Source organism: Hemiscyllium ocellatum, chromosome 11 (genome assembly GCF_020745735.1).
Source record: "Hemiscyllium ocellatum isolate sHemOce1 chromosome 11, sHemOce1.pat.X.cur, whole genome shotgun sequence".
Classification (NCBI taxonomy): domain Eukaryota; kingdom Metazoa; phylum Chordata; class Chondrichthyes; order Orectolobiformes; family Hemiscylliidae; genus Hemiscyllium; species Hemiscyllium ocellatum.
The window spans coordinates 13,755,353-13,778,149 of NC_083411.1; the positions used below are offsets into that span (position 1 = coordinate 13,755,353).

The following is a 22,797-nucleotide window of genomic DNA, read 5'->3' on the forward strand; positions in this document are numbered from 1 at the left end:
TAAATCTCTCAGGATATCAATTAAAGTCAGGGTCTAAGCTTTGGAAAATTAATTCCCTTACCATAGTTCATTTTGATAAATTTCGTTGCTTGACGTGAATGAATAATGGTAGGTGGTTAGAGATCTGAAGCATGGGACACTCCATGATATGTATGTTACTGTCATCCCTTCTAAACCATAAGTTAATATAATGAGACAGCAATAGATTCCTAAAAACAGCGTCGCAGGCTCAATCAATTAAGTTGCTTTCCCTTGACAAAGTATGCAGTCATCCTTTAGTGAAACAAAGGCAAACCTAAAATGTTTCAGAAGATGCTTTTCTAAGAATCACTTTTGGAATGTCGTGATGTGGGGGTGCTGGCACTGGGATGGGTGCGTTGGTGCTGGAAAAGCACAGCAGGTCAGGCAGCATCTGAGGGTCAGGAGAATTGACATTTCCTGATGAAGGAGCTTATGCCTGAAAAGTTGATTCTCCTGCTCCTCGGATACTCCCTGACCTGCTGTGTTTTTCCAACACCACATTCTCGATTCTGATCTTCAGCATCTGCAGTCCTCACTTGCTCCTAGTTGGACTGAGATGGACAAAGTTAAAAATCACACAACACCAGGTTATAGTCCAACAGGTTTATTTGGAAGCACTAGCTTTTGCAGCACTGCTCCTTCATCAGGTTGCTAGTGGGCAGGATCATAGAATACAGAATTTATAGTAAAGATTAAAAAGTCATGCAACTGATGCGATCTATTGAACAAACTAGAGTGCTGTTAAGTCTTCAACCACTTAGATTGTGGATGCAGGTTTGTTTGATTAATATGCAAATCCCAGAACTTCTCTCAAGTTATAGTCCCAAGATAACTTAAGGTTTTATCAATTTCAAAGAGAAGGTGGCATCTGAGCTCAGACAATGCATTAAAGGTGTGAGGTTAGAACCTGTCTGTATCACAGGCATATGCTCCGTCATACTCGTACATACACTCTATCAAGCAGACACATACATACGCTCTCAGATGCCCACACATACTCACATACTCTCTCCCTCTCTGTCTCTCTCTCTCACACACACTTTCTGTCCCACTCCACTCTCTAGTTCTCTCTCTCTCTCTCTCTCTCTCTCTCCCTCTCTCTCTCACACACACACACGCGCACACACACACACACACACACACACACACACACACTTGTCTATGGATTGAATCTACATTTGCAGATGCATTCTATTTTGATCAAATAGCACACAATCTGTAGGCAGTCTGTCCATGTATAAATTCCTACTTTGGAAATAGAAGCAGTCTGACTCAAGGTTGGGATACAGACGGACTCGAACCTCACACCTTTGATGCAATGACTGAACTGAGATGTCACCAGTTTTTATAAAACCTTCAGCGCTCTCAGGGCTGAAACTTGAAAGATGTCCAGAGATTTACGTATTAATCTATCGAAACCTCATCCCCATTCTCAGTGATTAAAGACTTAACAACAATCTAGATTTGTTTAATACATTGCATCGGTTTTATGACATTTTGATGCTTTACTATAAATTCTGTGTTCTATGATCCTGCTCCACAGCTATCTGATGAAGGAGCACTGCTCCGAAAGCCTGTACTTCCAAATAAACCTGTTGGATTATAACCTGGTATTGTGTGATTTTTAACTTTTGGAATGTGGCATTGCGCCTAAGGGTGGCACTTGTTGCCCTCCTCAAGGGTGAATGGTGATTTGCTACAAGCCTCAAAGAGCAGTTTGGAGTCGCATCAACCTAGCCACGTGAAGACCAGACCACATCCGAATGTTAGGTTTCCTTCCTTAAACTCGTTGCTGCCTCTGTTAAGATCTTACATCAGTTCAAGATCCTCACATTTCTTTTCAAAAATTTGTTGATGCCATGTTGGTATCACAGTCTCAGTGAGTATTTCATGCCCATCCTTAATTTCCCAGAGGGCAGTTCAGTATAAATCATATTGCCGTGGGGCGGGAGTCACGTGTAGGCTAGACTTGGTAAGAAAGACAGAATTCCTTCCCTATGGCTCATGGGTGAACTAGATGGGTTTTCACGACAATTAAGAGTGGAACATCAGGACAGTTTTTCAATCCATGTCTTTATTGAATTCAAATTTCGCGTCTGCCAAGGTGAGATTCAAGTCTATGTCAGCAGACACTCTGGATTACCAACCCAGTGACAATAACACTGGGCCTGATGACAGTGTGGTTGGATTTGCACTCATATCTTGTGGATTATTCATCCAGGCATCAAAAGCAGAAAAGTCTGCAAATGCTCAGCAGGTCCAGCAGTACCTGTGAAGAGAGAAGCAGAGGTAATGGTTGGGATGATCCCAGCAAGACTCAAGTGATGAAGTTGATGGCCATTGTGGATCTGAGTTAATGTATGTGGACTGTAGGACCACAATGATAATCTTCCCAGTGGCAACCAATCAAGATACTGCCTGGGGATCTGAGTGACCAGTTGGAGTCTCAGGTTTGAAGTTGCAAGTGGAAGATCACAATCTCAGCTGGTACAGGAGTTGAAACCATGCTGTTCGTTTCACTCTGCATTGCAACCCGGCCAACTCAGCTAACTGATCTCCAGTAAAGTCATTGAAGGGGCACCTGGATATGAACTAGGGACATCTTGCCTTGGGACACCATTGACAGGTGTGCGCCCTCCTCAGAAGGCAAAAGGGAGGCTCCATGTTGATTATTTGGGCAGAAATAATGTGAACAGGTATGGTGGGGGTAGGTGCTGGGAGAAGCAAAAAATTGGCAGTTTCTAATGATGCTCATTTGAAGAACTGGTGAAGATAGGATGAGATGAATGGCCCCATTCTGTGTCATAGTATTTCTGTGTTTCTTTGAAGCCCAACTCTGACCTAATTAAAACCTTCCATGTGCTAAATGGCTACACACCGGGTCATCAGATTGGGGTCAGTCTCCATATCATCTCTTTCACTGGAGAGGGAAATCACAACATAAAGTACAATTCTGGCCCTTTGCTCTGTTGCTTTCTCCCCAAATTGCATGTTGACAATTTTCTACTTATATTTTTGCATATCTGCAGTACTTGTCTTTTGTAATTAGTCGAAGTAACCGAAACACTACATTAAGGAATGTTATTATTCCCAAATTAATAATTACAATGTTATTTTATGGAACAGGTTTTTTTTGGAACCATATACAGAAGATTTGGCAAAGAGTCAAAAAACAAAGTTGACAGACTAGTTACAATCCTGACATGCCACTGATTCTGGTCCAAGTATGAGTTTCTCCATTATAAAGAAGAAACTCAGCAGATCTGGCAGCATCTGTGAGGAGATGAATAGGAAGGGTTTGGAGGAATATGGGCTGGGTGCTGGCAGGTGGGACTAGGTTGGGTTGGGATATCTGGTCGGCATGGACGTTTTGGACCGAAGGGTCTGTTTCCATGCTGTACATCTCTGTGACTCTATAAGAAAGCAGAGGGACACAGATAAGCTGCAGAGCTGGGTTGAGAGGTGGCAGAAGGAGATGAACGCAGAAAAGTGTGAGGTGATTCACTTTGGAAGGAGTAACAGGAATGCAGAGTACTGGATTAATGGTAAGATTCTTGATAGTGTGGAAGAGCAGAGAGATCACAGTGTCCATTTATATAGTTCCTTGAAAGTTGCCACCCAGGTTGATAGTGTTGTTAGGCATGCGGTGTTTTAGCTTTTATTGAGCTTTGGAACCATGAGATCATGCTGCAGCTGTACAAAACTCTGGTGCAGCCGCACTTGGAGTATTGTGTACAGTTCTGGTCATCGCATTATAAGAAGGATGTGGAAGCTTTGGAAAGTTTTCAGAGGAGATTTACTAGGATGTTGCCTGGTATGGAGGGAAGGTCTTATGAGGAAAGGCTGAAGGACTTGAGGCTGTTTTCATGAGAGAGAAAAAGGTTGAGGAGTACTTTATTGAGACATGTAAGATAATCAGAGGTTTAGATAGGGTTGTCAGTAAGAGCCTTTTTCCTTGGATGGTGATGGCCAGCATGAGGAGACATAGCTTTAAATTGAGGGGTGATGATATAAGACAGATGTCAGAGGTAGTTTCTTCACTCACAGAGCAGTAGGGGCGTGGAACGCCCTTTCAGCAACAGTAGTAAACTCGCCAACTTTAAGGGGCTTTAAATGGTCATTCAGATTGGTTCCACAGGTCAACGTAACATCGGGGGCCAAAGGGCCTGTATTGCACAGTAATGTTCTATGCTCTATTAAAGCAGTGTTAATGTTTCATGTCCAATGACCCTTCTTCTCATCTGTTTTTGTTTCAACTTTCTATTATCTACAGTTATTTGTTGTCTTTGCTTTTTTATAAGGCTTTTTGTTTTCATCTTTTATTGGCAGTTTTGTTGGGGATTTTTGTGTTTTTATGAGTTCTTTTGTGTTTTTTGTATGAGTTTCTCTATCATGAACTCGATCTGCTCCATTTCATTATCCGAGGAAAGGTTCTCTGTCGATTCTTGTCTTTCCTCGACCTAAAAGGCAAAAGTAACTTCCAGAAGGTGTATCCAACTCAACATCAAGGTGTTCTCAATAGTTTCTTTCTGTTTCAAAGTTGTGAGTGATGTCTTTTTATACATGGTCACTTTTAAGTTTTTTTGCGGTCATTTGAAAGGGCCAATGTGTGCCTGCATTGCTCAGGAACATTATGTAACTTGGAGTTCAAACATTGCCTTCCATGTCACAGTTCAGCAGCTCACCTGGCATAATCCACTACTTTCTTCCAACTTGGAGATTCAGCCATCTGCTTTATGAAGCTGTTCATTGACGTTGTACTAATTGATTTCACTGGGAGATAAGTTCCTCTATCTATTACTCTGTAAGAAAACAAGTGTCCTTTACTTTTTAGTGTTGCTTGAGACTTGTTAACATTGTGCTTCCAGCTTAAGTTAAATCTACAGTTATGAATATATGGATCCCATCTTTTGACTTACAAATCTTTTTGAGCTTGTCAACTGTTTTAAGTAGCTTTGTTTTTCAAATTTCTCATTATATTGATATTAAACTAGAGAACACTATTATCCAAAGAAAGCAGCAGGAATTTCTTTGGTGCTTTTGTATTTTCTTCATCGCACTCAGATCAGTTCATTTATCAGCTAAACGAGAAGGGTTAAAACAATTCTGGTACAGAGGGAGAACCAACATTCATGAAATAGTGCTGTTAATTGTCTATCAAAGTTCCAACTAACAACTGCATTTGGCTATTGCAAGATTCATTTAGTTCACAATGTTCCACTGTTATGTTCAGGACCAATAGCTTTTAAAAAGATGTATGAGGTCACCTTAGAATATAGGCCACACGGTCTGGAAGATATATGAGGTCACCATAGAATAGAGACCCCACAGTCTGGAAGCAGGCCACTTAACCCAGCAGGTCCAACTGACCCTCCAAAAAGCATCTTACCCAGATCCACCCCTACTCTGTCCCTGCATTTCCCATGGATAATCCACCTAACCTACACATCCTTGGACACTATGCAACAATTTAACATAATTAGTCCACCTAACCTGCATATCTTTGACTTGTGAGAGGAAACCAGAGCACCCACAGGAAGCCCACACTGACAGGGGGTGAATGTGCAACTCCACGCAGACAGTTGCCTCAGGGTGGTGCTGTGCGGCAGTAGTGCTAACCACTGAGCCACTGTGCTGCTCTTACACCTTCTGGCAATTGATGGAATGAATTGCATCATAAAATTTCATAATTTAAGGTTTTTACTATAATAAACTAAATTAAAATCAACAGAGATTACACATTACCTAATAAGCAACTGATACACTAAACTACAGAATACCTTACAGTTAAGTAATTAACTCAACTAAATGCCATGGGTTTTTTGTTATGCTGTGTTCTCAATAGATAACCTTCTAGAGTAGGCCCCATAGATCTCCTGGCTTTCCAGCAAGCTCCCTTTCTAGTCACATTTGGCATATTAAGCTAACTTCAAAATATTAGGTCCACTTTAACAACTCTTGGCTCTCAGATCTCCAGAGGTCCCATCTGTTTTGTCTTCTTTGAGAACCAGAAACTTGATTCTTACAAGCAAGTTATTCTCACAATCTGTGGGAACAAATTACTGCAGACATTAGAATCTCCAGACAACTCCAGCAGAATGCCAACACCCTTTACTCCCCCTGCCTGCATTTCACAGGGAACATTTCCACCTGGACCTCCTAGTCCTTTCCACAACCACCAACACCACCTCTCCTTTCCCATGATACATTCCCATGTAACCATAGAAAGTACAACACCTGCCCCTTCACCTCCTGCCTGCTCACCATCCAAGGGCCAAAACAGTCTTTCCAGGTGAAGCAGCATTTCACTTGAACCTCCTCCAATCTTGTGTATTGTATTCGCTGCATCCAATGTAGCCTACTCTACATTGGAGAAACCCAACTCAGACTGGGTGACCACTTTGCAGAACACCCCCAGTATATACACAACCATGACCCCGACCTTCCCATAGCTGGTCATTTTAATACAGCATCCTGCTCGCATGCCCACATGTCTGTCCTCAGCATGCTGCAGTGTTCCAGTGAATCACAGCGCAAACTGGAGGAACAACATCTCACCTTCAGATCAGGCACTTTCCAGCCTTCTAGGCTTAATATTGAGTTCAACACCTCTCCATTGTAAACATTTCTTCCTTTCCATTTAACTTGTTATCATGTCTTCCTCTCCCCCCCATCCCACTTACTAATCTTTCAAGTCTGTTAGGAAACATACCATTGTTCTGCCATTCTCACATTCCGATCATTTAAGGTGAACTATCAACATCTTTTCTGCACCTAACCAACTACTCCCAGCGCCCACTCCGAAAATATAGCATAAATGCTATTCTCTCCACACTTCACTACAGCTCTGATGAAGGGTCATCTAAACTCATCCAGAAACTCATCCATTTGTTTCCTCTCTCTCTCTTGCTCTGGATGCTGTCTGACCTGCTGTGACCTCCAGGATTTGTTGTCTTCCATCTTGTTCTCACAATTGTCACTCCGATGCCTGTTCACCCTCCAGTGTTTCTATCTACCCTGCAGAAATAGGTACAATTTTGTCACCATCCTTTCTTGTTCAATTTATTCCTTCCTTAAGTTAAGAGAGACAGTTTAAAACATTACCATCTTAAAACGTCTCATATCTGTAATGCTACATTCCATTGTCATTGTGGTTTAGAGATGAAACCATTTGCCACCTGCAAACTGTTTCTATTTGTGACAAAACAATCAAGTCAACAGCATGTGAATAAAATGTGAATGAATTCATTTGAACATTTGAAACATGTATTGAGTTGCTTGAATCCATGGCAGAGAACATTAGACATTAGTGTTGAAAGAAAAGAGTCTGCTTCAGCATTAAGTTTATTGTATGAATCGAGTTGAAGCTGCCATCCAACTAATATAAAAGGCTGCAATAACTCACCTCCGCAGTTTGAAGTCATTCAGTTTGCATCCAACTGTTGCAATATAAATCATTCTACTATGAATTATGAGATATTTGCACACAATAAGGCTGCAAAAAAAAACTGAATGTGAAAGCTGACTGAGGTGTTGAAGAGTCCAATGCCAATCTCCGCAATGTTTGTATCTGTCTAATCTGAAATTGTAGGCAGAAGAGGGTTTTTATTTTAAGAGCTGAGACCACAAGCTTGGACTGAGGCAGAAAGAGCAAATTTTTTTTTTAACCTGGTCAAACTATATATTGGGGTGTTGCAACAAGTTTCACTCACTACTCCTTTGGGTGGGGGGTGGAGAAACAGCAGAATAAAATAGTCACAGCAATAATCTGACGCTATTCTGAAATCTTCTGCAATAGGTTGAGGGTCACAATGTTCATTTGCTGTATAATCATACCTTGTGTCTAATTCTGGATAGAAGGGCAATCAGGCCTACCAGATCTCTTTGACAGAGCACAGGAATGCCTGGCGAAATATTCTGGGATATGAAATTTGATTGAAATGTGCCAGAAATTGCATTGTTTTTCTCCTAGACCAAAAAAACAACTTAAATCTGCTCCCTCAAGATAGGAAGTGACTCTCATAAACAGATTACTTTCAGCACTCATCATCAAGGGCGCACCACCACCCACATGTTTCCCTGCAAGGCAGCAGTGCTTGGACTTGCAACAAAACCACTATTGCTTCACTGCTGCTGAGTCACAATCTCAGAAGTTGGCTCCTCACAGGACTGTGGGTGTCCCTACACCAAATAAACTGCAGAGGGTCAGGAGGGCAACTCACCAATATCTTCTCCAGGGGAATGCAATGCCCACACCCTGTGAGCAAATCTGTTTTTTGCAATTATATAGCTACAAATGAAACCATTTTTCAGAAAGCATTTCTGACCATAAAGAAGTAGTCACGCATTTAATGCTGTTTTACAATAAGCTTGTTGACTCCTCATCACAAAAGGTGATCCCAATTAATCATGCAATTAATCCAATGGGCTATCTTCATGTCTTCTCACAGTCTCTCAAACTATCTGATAGTGCTTGAATGTTTTAACGAAGTGCTCAGTTTGTTGTGTGATTAACATGTGAATAAGTCAGAAGTTTCATTAATGCTAATTTCTCAGCATAAAATCGGTTTGAATGTTGATTAACACATTTGAGTCCTGGAGTTTCCATCTGCATGAATTGCAAATGGAACAAATTCATAATTATTTTGAATGCTGCAGCAACTGTTGAAATAGACCTGTGCACAACTGACCCAGAGTGTTCCAAGGAGGGGGCGACACAGTGGCTCAGTGGTTAGCACTGCTGCCTCACAGTGCCAGGAACCCAAATTCAATTCCAGTCACATGTGACTGTCAGTATGGAAATTGCATGCTCTCCCTGCATCTGCAAGGGTTTCATCTGGGTGCTCCAGTTTGCTCCCATAGTCCAAAAATGGGTCAGATGTGCTAACTTGTCCCACAGTGTCCAGGGATACGTAGGTTACAAATGGTGAACGTGGGCCATGGGGATAGTTTGGGATGCTCTTTGCTGCAGATTCGATTGGCCAAATGACCTCTTTTTGCACTAGACATTCTATGAGAGCCGACAAATCCCTGAAGCCAAAAGGCTGTGTGCGTTGCATGCAAAGATTATCACGACCCAATACCACTATGCATTTCCTGGGGCATTGGAGACATGGCAGTACCAACAGTGCATTCTCCCAAACTCCAGGAGCCTCTGTCTGGCCTGAGTAAATTTGGGGATGACCAGACACATGCCATTTTAACTGCCCAAGCTGGCATATTAAACATATTAAAGGTAAAATCCAACGTGAATGTAATCGAATTGATGAGTGCGTAAGTGGGTGCCTTGGTACATGGTGAGCTAGGCAGCATGGATAAGTTCATTAAGAGAGTAGGTGGGTTAATGAACATTTGGATCCTGGATCCTGCCAATCTGGGGTCATCAAGCAGGTGCTGAATAGTCAAGCCAGATAAGTAAGCAATCAGGTTGTGGTTAGGTGGTCAGAAGAACAGCAGTCAGGGATTTCCAACTCCTGTCACCAGATGGTTGAGGGAGTTTGTTGTGTTGGGAAGTAGTCCTGTGAGGTGAGGCAGATTGTTTGAGGGTTAGTCATGTTGGAGATGGGGAGTTGTCTAATCGAGAATGTAGTCAGGTGTTTACGAGACGGTGACTTTTAGCTCAGTTGCGGAGTTACACAGGCATTTGGTCAGGCATTCGTCAGCCTCTGGATGAACACTGCAGAATGTCCCACAACTCTGGCTCTAGATCCAAGGTAGAGACATTTGCAGTGGGTCCAGAATCAGCCCATCGGATATTTGAATTTTGTTGCGTTATGTCTCATGGTTAAGAAGTCAGTACGTCGTTCAGACACATGCTTATGCCATCATCACGGTGTGTGGTCCAAGGATATAATGGTCTCAGATCCATCTTCACTCACTTGAAACATGTTAGGCTGAGAGAAACGAGCTATTGTTTGTCGCTGAGTAATTTAATGACAGCTCCGTCACTGATGTGACACTGACTGAAATATATATTAGAGAGCTATTTGTTAGATATTCCAATACCAAGTTACCCACATTCTGTTTTCTTACATTATGAGGGATAACATAAGCATTATCTACAAATCAAACCTCTAATTCCAGTGTAAGTCCGCGCATCAGGACTCCTGCAGAGTCTTGACATGTATTTACCATTAAAACAATTCTCAAGCAGAAGATTTAGGCCGGAATATTCTTGAGAAAACTATGACTTTCATCAGTGGTTTTGTGCTCATTCTTTTGCCTTTGCACTGCAGGTATTAACTGAGATGGATTTTAAGTAGCAAGCAAGCACACAAATTGCTGGAAAAACTCAAGAGGCCTGGCAATATCTGTGGAGAGAAAAAAAGAGTTAACATTTCAAGTCCAGTGACTTAATTCTTCAGGACGGTTTTGATGAAGGGTCACTGAACATGAAATATTATCTCTGTCCTTATGCATGACTCACAGAAGATTGGTCTGCAGGTGCAACAGGTAAATAAGAAAGCAAGTGGAATTTTGTCCTTCATTGCTAAAGGAGTTGAGTTTAAAAGCAGGGAGGCCATGCTGCAGCTGTACAGGGTGCGAGTGAGATCACACCTGGAGTACTGTGTACAGTTTTGGCTCCTTGCTTGAAAAAGGATGCAGTGATACTGTAGGGGGTGCAGAAGACATTGATTCTGGAGTTGAGGGATGAGGCTTATGAGGAGAGACTGAGGAGACTGGGATTATATTCATTGGATTTCAGAAGAATATGGGGAAATCTTGTGGAAACATACAAAATTATGAAGGGAATAGACAAGATAGTAGTAGAGAGCATGTTTCTACTAGTGGGTGAAACTAGGACAAGACAGCATAGCCTCAAAATTACAGGGACTGAATTGAGAAGGAACTTCTTCACCCAAAGAATTGTGAAACTGTGGAATTCCCTGCCCAGTGAAGTATTTGAGGCTTCCTCATTGAATGTTTTTAAAGCTAAGATCGATAATTTTTGAACAGGAAAGGAATTAAGGGTTATGGTGATAGGCCGGGTAAGTGGAGCTGAGGTCATGTGAGGGTCAGCCATGATCTTATTGAATGGCAGAGCAGGTCAAAGGGCCAGATGGCCTACTCCTGCTCCAAATTCTTATGTTCTTATGTTTTCTCTCTACAGATACTGCCAAGCCTGCTGAGTTTTTCCAGTGATTTTTGTTTTTGTTTGTTTTAGATCTCTGGCATCATCAGTTCTTTGTTTTATTTTTGCACTTTAAGGAAACTACTTGTTATTAATGACATGTAGAGTCCTCTGTGATTACCTCTCCACCATATTCAAAATTATTTCATGTCACTGTAAGTTTTGAAGTAAGTTCTGTAGATATCAACTTTGTTTCGGGCAAAATTGAGGACTACAGATGCTAGAGATCAAAGTCTAGATTAGAGTGGTGCTGGAAAAGCACAGCAGGTCAGGCAGCATCCAAGGAGCAGGGAAATTGACGTTTCAGGCAAGAGCCCTTCATCAGAAATGAGGGTGGGACCCTCCAGGGTGGAGAGATAAATAGGAGGGGGGGTGAGGCTGGGGAGAAGGTAGCCAAGAATACAATAGTTGGATGGAGGTGGGGATGAAGGTCATAGGTCGGAGAGGAAGGTGGAGCGGATAGATGGGAAGGAAGATTGGCAGTTGGAACAGGTCATGAGGACGATACTATGCTGGCAAGTTGAAACTGGGATAAGGTTGGGGGAGGGGAAATGAGGAAACTAGTGAAGTCCATGTTGATGCCCTGGGGTTGAAGTGTTCTGAGGCGGAAGATGCGGCATTCTTCCTTCAGGCATCAAGTGGTGAGGGAGTGGTGGTGGGTGAGGCCCAGAACCTGCATGTCCTCAGCAGAGTAGGAAGGGGAGTTGAAAAGTTCAGCCACGGAGCGGTGGGGTTGATTGGTGCGGGTGTCTAGGAGATGTTCCCTGAAGCACTCTGCGAGGAGGCGTCCAGTCTCCCCAGTGTAAAGGAGACTGCATCAGGAGCAACGGATACAATAAATGACATTGGTGGATGTGCAGGTGAAACTTTGATGGAAGTGGAAGGCTCCTTTGGGGCCTTGGATGGTGGTGAGGGAGGAGGTGTGGGCGCAGGTTTTGCAATTCTTGCAGTGGCAGGGGAAGGTGCCAGGATGGGAGGGTGGTTTGTAGGGGGGCATGGACATGACCAGATAGTCACAGAGGGAACGGTCTTTGCGGAAAATGGAAAAGGGTGGGGAGGGAGATATATCCCTGGTGGTGGGGTCTGTTTGAAGGTAGTGGAAAAGTCCTCTCCTGATGGTCCCACCAGTACACTTCCATTGACACTCTCATTCATTTGGCTGAACTGGTCCTCACCCTTAACAAGTTCTCCTTTGAATCCTCTCACTTCCTCCAGATGAAAGGGGTAGCCATGGGCACCTGCATGGGCCCCAGCTATGCCTGTCTCTTTGTTGGCTATGTAGAACAGTCCATCTTCCGTAATTACACCGGCACCACTCCACACCTCTTCCTCTGCTACATTGATGACTGCATCGACGCCACCTCGTGCTCCCGCGAGGAGGTTGAGCAGTTCATCAACTTCACCAACACATTCCACCCCGACCTTAAATTTACCTGGACCATCTCTGACACCTCCCTCCCCTTCCTGGACCTCTCCATCTCCATCAATGATGACCGACTTAACACTGACGTTTTTTACAAACCCACTGACTCCCACAGCTACCTGGATTGCACCTCTTCGCACCCTACCGCCTGCAAAAATGCCATCCCATATTCCCAAACCTCCACCTCCACTGTATCTGTTCCCAAGAGGACCATTCATGCCACAGAACACACCAGATGGCCACCTTCTTTAAAGACCGCAATTTCCCTTCCCACATGGTTGAAGATGCCCTCCAACGCATCTCATTCACATCCCGCACCTCCGCCCTCAAACCCCTCCCCTCCAACCGTAACAAGGACAGAACCCCCCCAGTCCTCACCTTCCACCCTACCAACCTCTGCATAAACTGCATCATCTACTGGCATTTCTGCCTGGTTGACCTCATTACAATCAATACACAGGCTATTGCCTTGAGTGCCATTTCTGTTCCCATGCAAGCCTAGTCTTAACCCATGCAGAACCATCAGCTGCCATCACATCTGCGGATGCCAGTGTTCAAAGGGACATGTGGGTTCTTACAGGAGCCCAACAATGCATTCCAAATCTTACTATTTCCATAAAATGCCACCTGATGACGATGAAACATCACCATTCAATCTCATGATCTCAGTCACCAGCTCTGGTCCTGACACTGTGTGGATCTAAGTGTGCAATGTAGAGACCAGACCTACATGTAGGGATTGCCCTAAATGGAGCTCAGACTGAAGTCATGCATTTTCAGTTCAATGTTATCATGGCTATGGATGCAAGTCCTCAAAAAGAGGCTTGCGAGCTCTCACCAAAGAGCGACAAACTAACTACAAGGATGACTGAATGAATCCCTCAGAAGAGAGTTGAGAAATGCTTACTGAACACCTTGGGTTGACACAGTCTTTCTTCCCCCAGCCTGTAGAGCAGCTCATTCCCTTCCAGTTTGCTTATTCTCCCTTTCAGGTTACATGCCAACAGGGTGAGAATGACCTCAGCACCAAAGGCTAGGAGCAAGTGGTCAGACCAGAAACTTTAAAGGTAGACTCAGTGACTTCACTGTGCATGTCATCACTCCCTCTTGACTTCACCAACTTTAAATCACATTTGAGATCTCTCTGGACTTCTGCAGCATCCGACAGAGCTAGGAGGAATTAATTAGGAACTAACTTGAAAGTAGTTGATGATTGTTTTGAATAGCATTTAATAGAGGAGGCAATGGCCTCATGATATTATTGCGAGACTATTAATCCAGAGACCCAGGTAATGTTCTGGAGACCTATGTTTGAATCCTACCATGGCAAATAGTGGAGTTTGAGTTCAATAGAAATCTGGAACTTGGAGTCTAATGGTGACCATGAACCCATTGCTGATTGTCAAGGTAAAACCCATCTGGTTCTCTAATATCTTTGAGGGAAGGAAACTGCCATCCTTACCTTGTCTGGCATACATGTGACTTCAGACCAACAGCAATGTGGTTGACTCTTAACTACCATCTGGGCAACTAGGGATGGGCAATAAAGGCTGGCCTAGCCAGTCACGCCCATGTCCTGAGAACCAATGAAATAAAGAGCTCTTGCTTAATGACCAATGTTTAAGAGAGTGTCAAGTTGGTAATGCTCTGACTGATACCATCAGCTGCCCACTCTGTATAGCTCTCTTCAACTTTTGGTGCTCATGCCATCTGGCAGGGGACAACCTGGATATCAATGGCAATTTTGCAACCAGGGTGGCTCCTAAGGCTCTGAAAATACAGGTGCTGCCGAGCTATCGTTCTCTAGTGTCATTCTCTACGTGACTTGGGGGAGATGGTGATATAGGGTAACGTCACTGGGCTGCACATCCTGGGAATAGGACCAATACTTTGGAGATATGAATCCAACCAATAAGAAATCTGGAATCAAAAGCTAGTCTCAAAATGGTGACCATGACAACAATGAGCAATTGTGGTGAAATGAAAACCTTCTGGCTGACGACTGTCCTTTCAGGAAGAAAATCTGGCATATTTACCTTAACTGGCTGATACATGACTCCAGACCCGCAGCAATTGGTTGACTTTTAAGTGTCCGCTGAAATGACCTAGTAAGCTACTGATCTCAATGGCTATTTCAAGATGGGCTACAAATGCTGATCTGTCCAGTGAAGTCCACACCCCATGAAAAACAATTGGGGGGTGATCTCAAACTTGCTACTGATCTCTGCTCTCTATTTGATCTCACTAGTGCAACGTCTCAACGAAAGCTTTCTCCCAGCCACGTTCAAAGGAGTCAAGGGTTGGTCGTGATGGACAAAACGTCAGACATGAGGCCATAAGCCGATCAGCCCACAATTCTTTTTGAATGATGAGGTCAACTCGAGGGACAGACTCATGTTCTATCCCTGATGTTTCTGCAAAATGACCGTGCAATTATGCTAATGTTGGTGAGATGTTGGCATACATCAATTCAAGTCAAGCTGAGTCAGTGCACCAATCTGAAGCCAGACTCAGTGCCCCCAACTCAGATTCCACATGGATTATTTGTAATGTGTGTCATTGTCCTTTCCCTTGGCCATGTAAATTCTGAACAGTTCCAACGCTGAGAATTCTACAGCAATTGCTGTAAAATTGCAAATTATGGCTATTGCCAGTCACTGGGGGAGGTGTGAGGGCTGAATGACCTCCATCTTGTCCCAATCTCCTCCCATATTGATCTTTCAACATTGCTGGCAAAATCACACCATGCTCTTTGCACCTCTGTTTCCTATCTTTTTGCCTCTTCCCCAAATCATTAACAACTACATCTTGCAGAATAGTATAGTGGTAAGTAAGGTATTATGACAAAATGAAGAACTCAGTGTGTAGTTAGCAGCAAATTTGAATGAGTTAATTTGCCTGTAGTTAAAGTTTGTGAGATTCAAGGATTTGCGTTGTTTCAGTGAAATCTAAATGACCTCTGGCTGAAAGAAAATCAAAAGCTTAATAAAGTGAGTTAAATTGATCAGCTGTCCACCAATGTTTTCATTTTGGAATAATTAAAAACAAATATTTTCACAGCATGTGCGACTAATTCATTTGAAGTGTATGCCACTGTCAGTTACACCACAGTGCACCATCTGAAAGTCTAAGATTGCTCTCTCTGCATTTTATCTGCCACACAAGTTAATCATTTCCTTAATCACGTATTAAATAGTCACCATCATATAGTTGAGGAAGCTTTGTCATTATCATGCTTTCAGAGATCCTTTAAACATCTGAGCAATGCTCCTCTATCCCATTAAAAGTGACTAGATTACGCAGAACCATAACAAGAAAATTATATCGGAATAACACCAATTAATAACAGTAGAAAAGATTTGAAAGGTGTGCATTTCAAGCTCAGCTAGATTAAAATATATTCCTTTATAATCTGATGGTTTGAACCCAGACGAGAATTTCAAGATAAAGTTCACTCTGCTGATTATTGGAAAGTGACAATGCATTTCTCAATGCAATTCCACATTTCTATAGAGTCATCACTAGTTTTAGGATGCTGTAAGAGTGCAGATTTGACCTTTTCAGTAGGGCCAAGCTTTTACAGCACAGAAATAGGCCATTTGGCCCCAAGGATCTGTGCTGGTGTGTCTGCTCCACACAGTGCTCATTCTACACCTCTTTGTCTCACTCTATCAGCCAATCTATTTAATCAATTCTTTCTCATGTGCCATGCTATTTGTCTGACCATTCCATGTAACAATCACTGTCTGGGTCAAGAGCATTTTTCCTGAATTTATAAAATCATAGAGTAAAAAGTGAGGTCTGCAGATGCTGGAGATCAGAGCTGAAAATGTGTTGCTGGTTAAAGCACAGCAGGTTAGGCAGCATCCAAGGAACAGGAAATTCGACGTTTCGGGCCAGAGCCCTTCATCAGGAATATTTACTCGAAGGTTTTAACCTACTGCGAATCCTCTTGCAAGGATGCCTTCCTTGAAGAAGCTCTCTTCCTCCCATTTCCTGATGAAGGGCTCTGGCCCGAAACGTTGAATTTCCTGTTCCTTGGATGCTGCCTAACCTGCTGTGCTTTAACCAGCAACACATTTTCAGTTTATAAAATCATAGGATGATACAGCACTGAAAGAGGTCATTTGATTTAATGTCAATCTGCCAGCTCTCTTCATAAAACGAGCAAATAATCCCTTGCTCCTTCCCCATAGTTTTCCCACTTTTTTGCTCCTTCATGACTTGTTCCAATTCACAGTTGAAACCTACTATTGAATCAGCTTCTGCTATTATTTCCAACAGCAACTTCCAGGTTATGACAACTTGTTGTTAATCTTGTCATCTTTAATAGAGGGAATCAATAGAGGGATCCTCTGCCTATCACACCTCTTGGAGTTGAATGTTTATATTTATGATGCTTAGTTTAAGTTTGATCATTAGAACAGCATTAGGGCATTCGGCCCCTCAAGCCTCCTCCACCATTCAGCTGGATCATGACTGAACTGACTGTCCTCACGTCCTCTTTCCTGCCCTCTCCCCATAACCCTGATTCCCTGGCTGATCTAGAATCAATCCATCTCAGCCTTAAATATGTTAAAAGGATTCTGCCTCCACAGCTTTCTGTGGCAAGGAATTCCAAAGACCCTTAACCCTCTGAGCTAAAAAATCTTTCCTCATCTTAGTGTTAAATTGGCACCCCTTTATACTGAGACTGTGGCCTCTGGTCCAAAACTCTCCCATGAGGGGAAATATCATCTCAGCATTAACCCTGTCAAGTCCATTAAGAATCCAATATGTTTTGATGAGATCACCTGTTATTCTTCTAAACTCCTGTGAATAGAGTCCCAACATGTTTCATCTTTGCTCATAAGGCAATCCCTCCAAAACAGGGATCACCCTACCGAACCTTCTCTAAAGTGCCACCAGTAACCTTGTATTTTAATAAAGGATCCCAACTGCTCACAATACTCCAGAAATTGTCTGACCAGCACCTTGTACAGTTACCATAAGACTTCCTGACTCTTATACTCAGATCTACTTGAAATAAGGGCCAACATTCATTAACCTTCCTGGTTACCTGCTGCACCTGTGTTCTAGCTTTCTGGGTTTCATGCACAAGTCCCCCCACATCCCCGCCCCCACCCCCCCCAACCCCCAGTCCTTTAGTTTTGCAGCTTTTCTCAGTTTCAATCATACTCTATTCTTTTGAGTATCAAAATCAAATTTTCCGCATTATATTCCATTTGCCAGCTGTTTTTGCATGACTACTTAACTTGTCATTATCTCTTTGTAAGCTGTTTGCATCCCCTTTGCAAATTGCCTTGCTACCTATTTTTATGTTATTTGCAAATTTGGTGACAGTATATCTCGTTCCTTCCTCCTTAATATATGTTGTGAACAGTTGCACTCCCTACACTGATCCCTGTGGAACCCCACTGGTCACAGGTCACCATGAAAAAGAATCCCATATCCCCATTCATTTCCTGCCCATTAACAATTCTCTGTCCAAGCCGATCTATGACCTCCAATGCCATGGGCTTTTATCTTATGACTTACACTTTTGTGACACCCATGGCAGAAATATTTTTTAAAATTCCGCATTGCAATATTTTATAATTCAAATATTGCTGCAAGGCATGCACAGTATGGTATTGCTGTGTGAATGAATGAATGCAAGACTCCAAGTAAACGTTTTTATGGAATGAATTACTGATTACAACCAATGCTATTGAATGAAGGAAGAGGTTGGAAAAATCAATACAGGCTATTCTTGCGCTTCATCCGACCTTGACTCGTAGAAGAGTGGAGACTGAAGCCTTATTGCACATCCCAGAAGATGGTGCTTGTCATAACATAATTAGTTATAGGTCATAAGGGAACATAGGCATCTCCCTCTGTTCGAGAGACAATTGGTTAATTCATGTACAACCAGAAAATTTAAAACAGTAGTATAAATTGTTTAAGTATGTCTTCACAGGGGAGGATGCAAATACCATTCCGAACAATGCAAAATAACTAAGGGACAAAAGGAGGGGATAGATACAATGACTGGTCATCGAAGAATATGTACCAGGAAGACAAATGGAGCTAAAGGTCAATTAGACCCCTGAACCTAAGAGATTACAGTGAAGGCAGTAGCCACAGCAATTGTAAAGGTACTGGTCGTAATCTTGCAACAATCCTTAGATACTGGAAAAGTCCCAAAGAAGTGGAAAATTGTCAAAATAACATCCTTATTCAAAAAAAAGAGAGAAGAAACAAGTAAATAGAGGACAGTTAGCTTAGCATTTGTTCTTGGGAAAATTGTTGAAACATATTCTAACTGATGAAAGATGTAATGGCAGACAATTAGAAATACATGATATAATCAGGCAAAATGAGAATGACCTTGGAGGTGGGAAGTCATGACTGACAAATGCTTTAGAATTCTTTGAGGAGCTAACAAGAATGTAGATAAAAGAGAAGCAGTAGACAGCAGTTGTGGAAGCAAGGTCGTTGGGGACATTTAAGAGACTACTGGACATGTATATGGTCACAGAAATTTGAGGGTGCATACATGAGGATCAGTGGTTAGCACAACACCGTGGGCTGAAGGGCCTGTTCTGTGCTGTACTGTTCTATGTTCTATATGTTCTATAGATATGGATTTTCAAAAGGCATTTAACATTTAAACATACAATATGGAAACAAACGCTTTAGTCTAACTTGTCCGTGCTGACCAGATATCCTAAATTAATCTAGTCCCATATGCCAGCACTTGGCCCATATCCCTCTAAACCTTTCCTAGTCATGTACTTACCCAGATGTGTTTAAGTGTTGTAATTGTACCAGTCTCCATCACGTCCTCTGGCAGCTCATTCCATACATGCACCACTCTCTGCATGAAAAGGTTGCCCCTTAGGTCCCTTTTAAATCTTTCCCCTGTCACCTTCAATCTATTTCCATTAGTTTTGGATTCCTGTATTCTGTGGAAAAGGCCTTGGCTATTCGCCCTATCCATGCCCCTCATGATTTTACAAACTTCGGTAAGGTCACGCCTGAACCTTCAACGTTGCAGGGAACATAAGGTACCACGCTAAGCCTAATTAATAAGACAAGAGCACATGGTGCTGGGAGGGGTTGGTTTCTCAGCACGGATAGAGAATTGGTGAACAAAATGGAAGACAGAGAGTTGGGAGAAAGGATTTTTAGGAGTGGATCGACACAGCGTTCAATGCTGGAGCCATGTTTATTTACAATATATAATAATGACTTGGATGTCAAAAGTGAATGTATTATAACCAACTTTGTGGATGACAGAAAAATCTGGCAAGTAGTAAGGATGACACAGGGAGTTTACAAAGGGATATAGACAGGTTAAGTAATGGGCAAAAGTTTGGCAGAGGTAAATGGGACTATTTTAATTTAGGAAGCTTGGTCGACATAGATGAGTTGATCCAAAGGTTCTGTTTCTGTGAGGGAGGTATGTTCAGTTTTTTTTTATTATGTCAGAATGGTTTCAGTACGAGTTACCGAGAATCTTAGAACTGTAACTGTGCAGAAGGAGTTGGTCCAAAGGTTCTGTTTCTGTCCTGTTCTGTCCTATCATGCCTTACACCAGCAATCACTCTCAGTGCTTAATTCTGAAAACTTACCAGCTTGATCCCATGCTCTTCAGGGAGTCCAGCATTCACAAGAGGCAATATGTACTCAACAATGAGTCTTGCATCACTGTTGGAGATGTGTTCTTAACCTTGAGAAAGGGAAGGGGGGGGGAGAATGTGAAGCAATTAGAATTTGCTTAGATCATCACATCTATCCTGTCTTTGCTAGGAACATGTATCATATGAGCAGGGTGAGTAGCTAACAATAAGCACTTACCTGCTTTGTCCAAAGGAAATGTGACAGGAGACTGGTGGAACCTCATGTCCCTAGTCCCCCAACTGATGGAAGAGCTGTGGCATCCTCCCATTTCCCAGGCCCAGACACCTTGTAGATATTTTCCTCAGTATGACTCTATAATCTGGGCAAATATGGCAAACCTGGGCAGGAAGAATAGAATAGCTGAATATTATTTAAATGGAGAAAGATTACATAAAGCTGCAGCACAGAGGATTAAGCGGACCTGCACAAATCACAAAAAGTTTGCATCCAGTTTCAGCAGGTAACAGGGAAGGCAGATGACATATTGACAGAATGGCGAAAAAAGTAGGGAGGATTTGCTCAAACTCTATCAGGCACTAGGCAGATCACAGCTGAAATATTGTGAGCAGTTCGTACTGCCTCATCTAAGGAAAGGTATCCTGTTATTGGAGGCAGTGCAGAGAAAGTTGATCCTTGATCTGATCCTTAGCAATTGCGTGTAAAGGAAAAGGCATTATCAAGAGCTTAGAAATGCAGTATGCTCAAAATGAATCATTTCTAATGCACAAACATTAGTGCATGATTCATCTCTCTATAGTGAAAATATTTTGCACTTCTTGGGCTTATAGTGTAACGCATCTTTAACATTTTAATGTAGTGCATATGATGCAGATCAGTGAATAATGTTTAAGTAGTATTTGTATACTGCACCGACATTCTGAAGACTCGGCAGTGATGGATACAGTTATGAAGTGGGTGGAGACAATAGCATGGGACATCAAGGTGATAAATCAGATGACACAATAATGTAAGCTCAGGCTGACAATCTCCTGTACTCCTGAGCTGCTGCAAATTCCTGGTCACTGAAGTGTTCCCGTTTAAATTGCTCCATTGATAAATGATCATAGCAGTAGTTAGTGCCACATTGTATTAATGATACAAATGCAACACATCATAGCATAATTGTAGGCCGTCTGTAAAGGGTGGTTCTGGTGCACTGACACTGTCTATAACCTCTGAACCAGAAGGTCTAGGTTCAAGTCCCACTTACTCCAGAGATGTATAAGAAAGTGTCTGATCAGATAGAAAATATCTTGACAATCAGTAATATGAACAGAAAGTATTAAATACTAGAAGGATTCCACTAGTATGCAATACATAAATAAACACAATACATTGCAAAATGCAAATCTTTCTAATCTACTGGATAAACATGAGAGGTCTGCTACACTCTGCAATTTGTATTAAAGTCCATCAATCATATGTTGTCAAATTAGGTTTATTACGTTCTCAGTTATTTACATGCTATTGATGAGCTTTATAAAGCAGGGGATTGAACCATATTCTAGTTTACTTGTTCTATATCTTATTTGCACAGAGGTGTCTTTCCTACTTAATTCTATTAAATATTTACTTTTGTGTGGCTGAGGCAGGAAATAATGATGGGAATGAAACGAGGTGGGATTCCAATTTGGGCAATAAAGTGTCGATGGAACTTTTCTGCCTTTGATGGAGGAACACATGTTCAGTTTTTTCTTGATTATGTCAGAATGGTTTTAGTACGAGTTACCGAGAATCATAGAATTGTAACTGTGCAGAAGGAGTTGGTCCAAAGGCTCTGTTTCTGTCCTGTTCTGTCCTACTGTGCATACATCAGCAATCACTCCCAGTGCTTAATTCTGAATACTTACCAGCTTGATCCCAGGGAGTCCAGCATTCACAAGAGACAATACGTGCTCAACAATGAGTCTTGCATCACTGCTTGAGACATGTTCTTAACCTTGAGAAAGGGAATTTGGGGGGTGGGGGGGGGGGGGGCAGGGGAAGGGGGCGGTGGAGTGTGAAACAATTAGAATTTGGATAGATCATCACACTTGTCTTGTCTTTGCTAGGAACATGTATCACATGAGCAGGGTGAGTAGCTAACAATAAACACTTACCTGCTTTGTCCAAAGACAATGTGACAGGAGATTGGTGGAGCCTCATTACCCTAGTCCCCCAACTGATGGAAGAGCTGTGGCATCCTCCCATTTCCCAGGCCCAGATGCTTTCCTCATCAGCCTCTTCAGAGGTTTCATTACACACTTCAGGAGCAGGTCAGGCATGAACCCCAGACCTCCTGGTTCAGAGTTAAAGACACGATCACTGTGCCACAAGAGACCCACCAGAAAGTTTGAAACCTGTGGCATTAACTGGATAGCACCAGCCCAGGGCAAACAGACAGTCTGCCCGGTACAGAAATGTTGATTTTCCCACATAGCAGAGCTGAAAACTGATGAAACACACTGTGTTTTAAACCAACCTCAACAGGTGTCATGACTAGATGGCGATAGATTCAGACTGGTGTGTGCACCTAAAGGGAAAAGACATCAATATTTGACATCTTATTTTTACATGA

General features: G+C 42.4%; 1 protein-coding gene across 1 annotated transcript in view; it reads left to right on the forward strand.

Annotated features, from left to right (window-relative positions):
* Positions 1–22,797, forward strand: part of il1rapl2 (interleukin 1 receptor accessory protein-like 2) — a 496,025-nt gene that overhangs the window by 394,847 nt on the left and 78,381 nt on the right. The window lies entirely within an intron of this gene.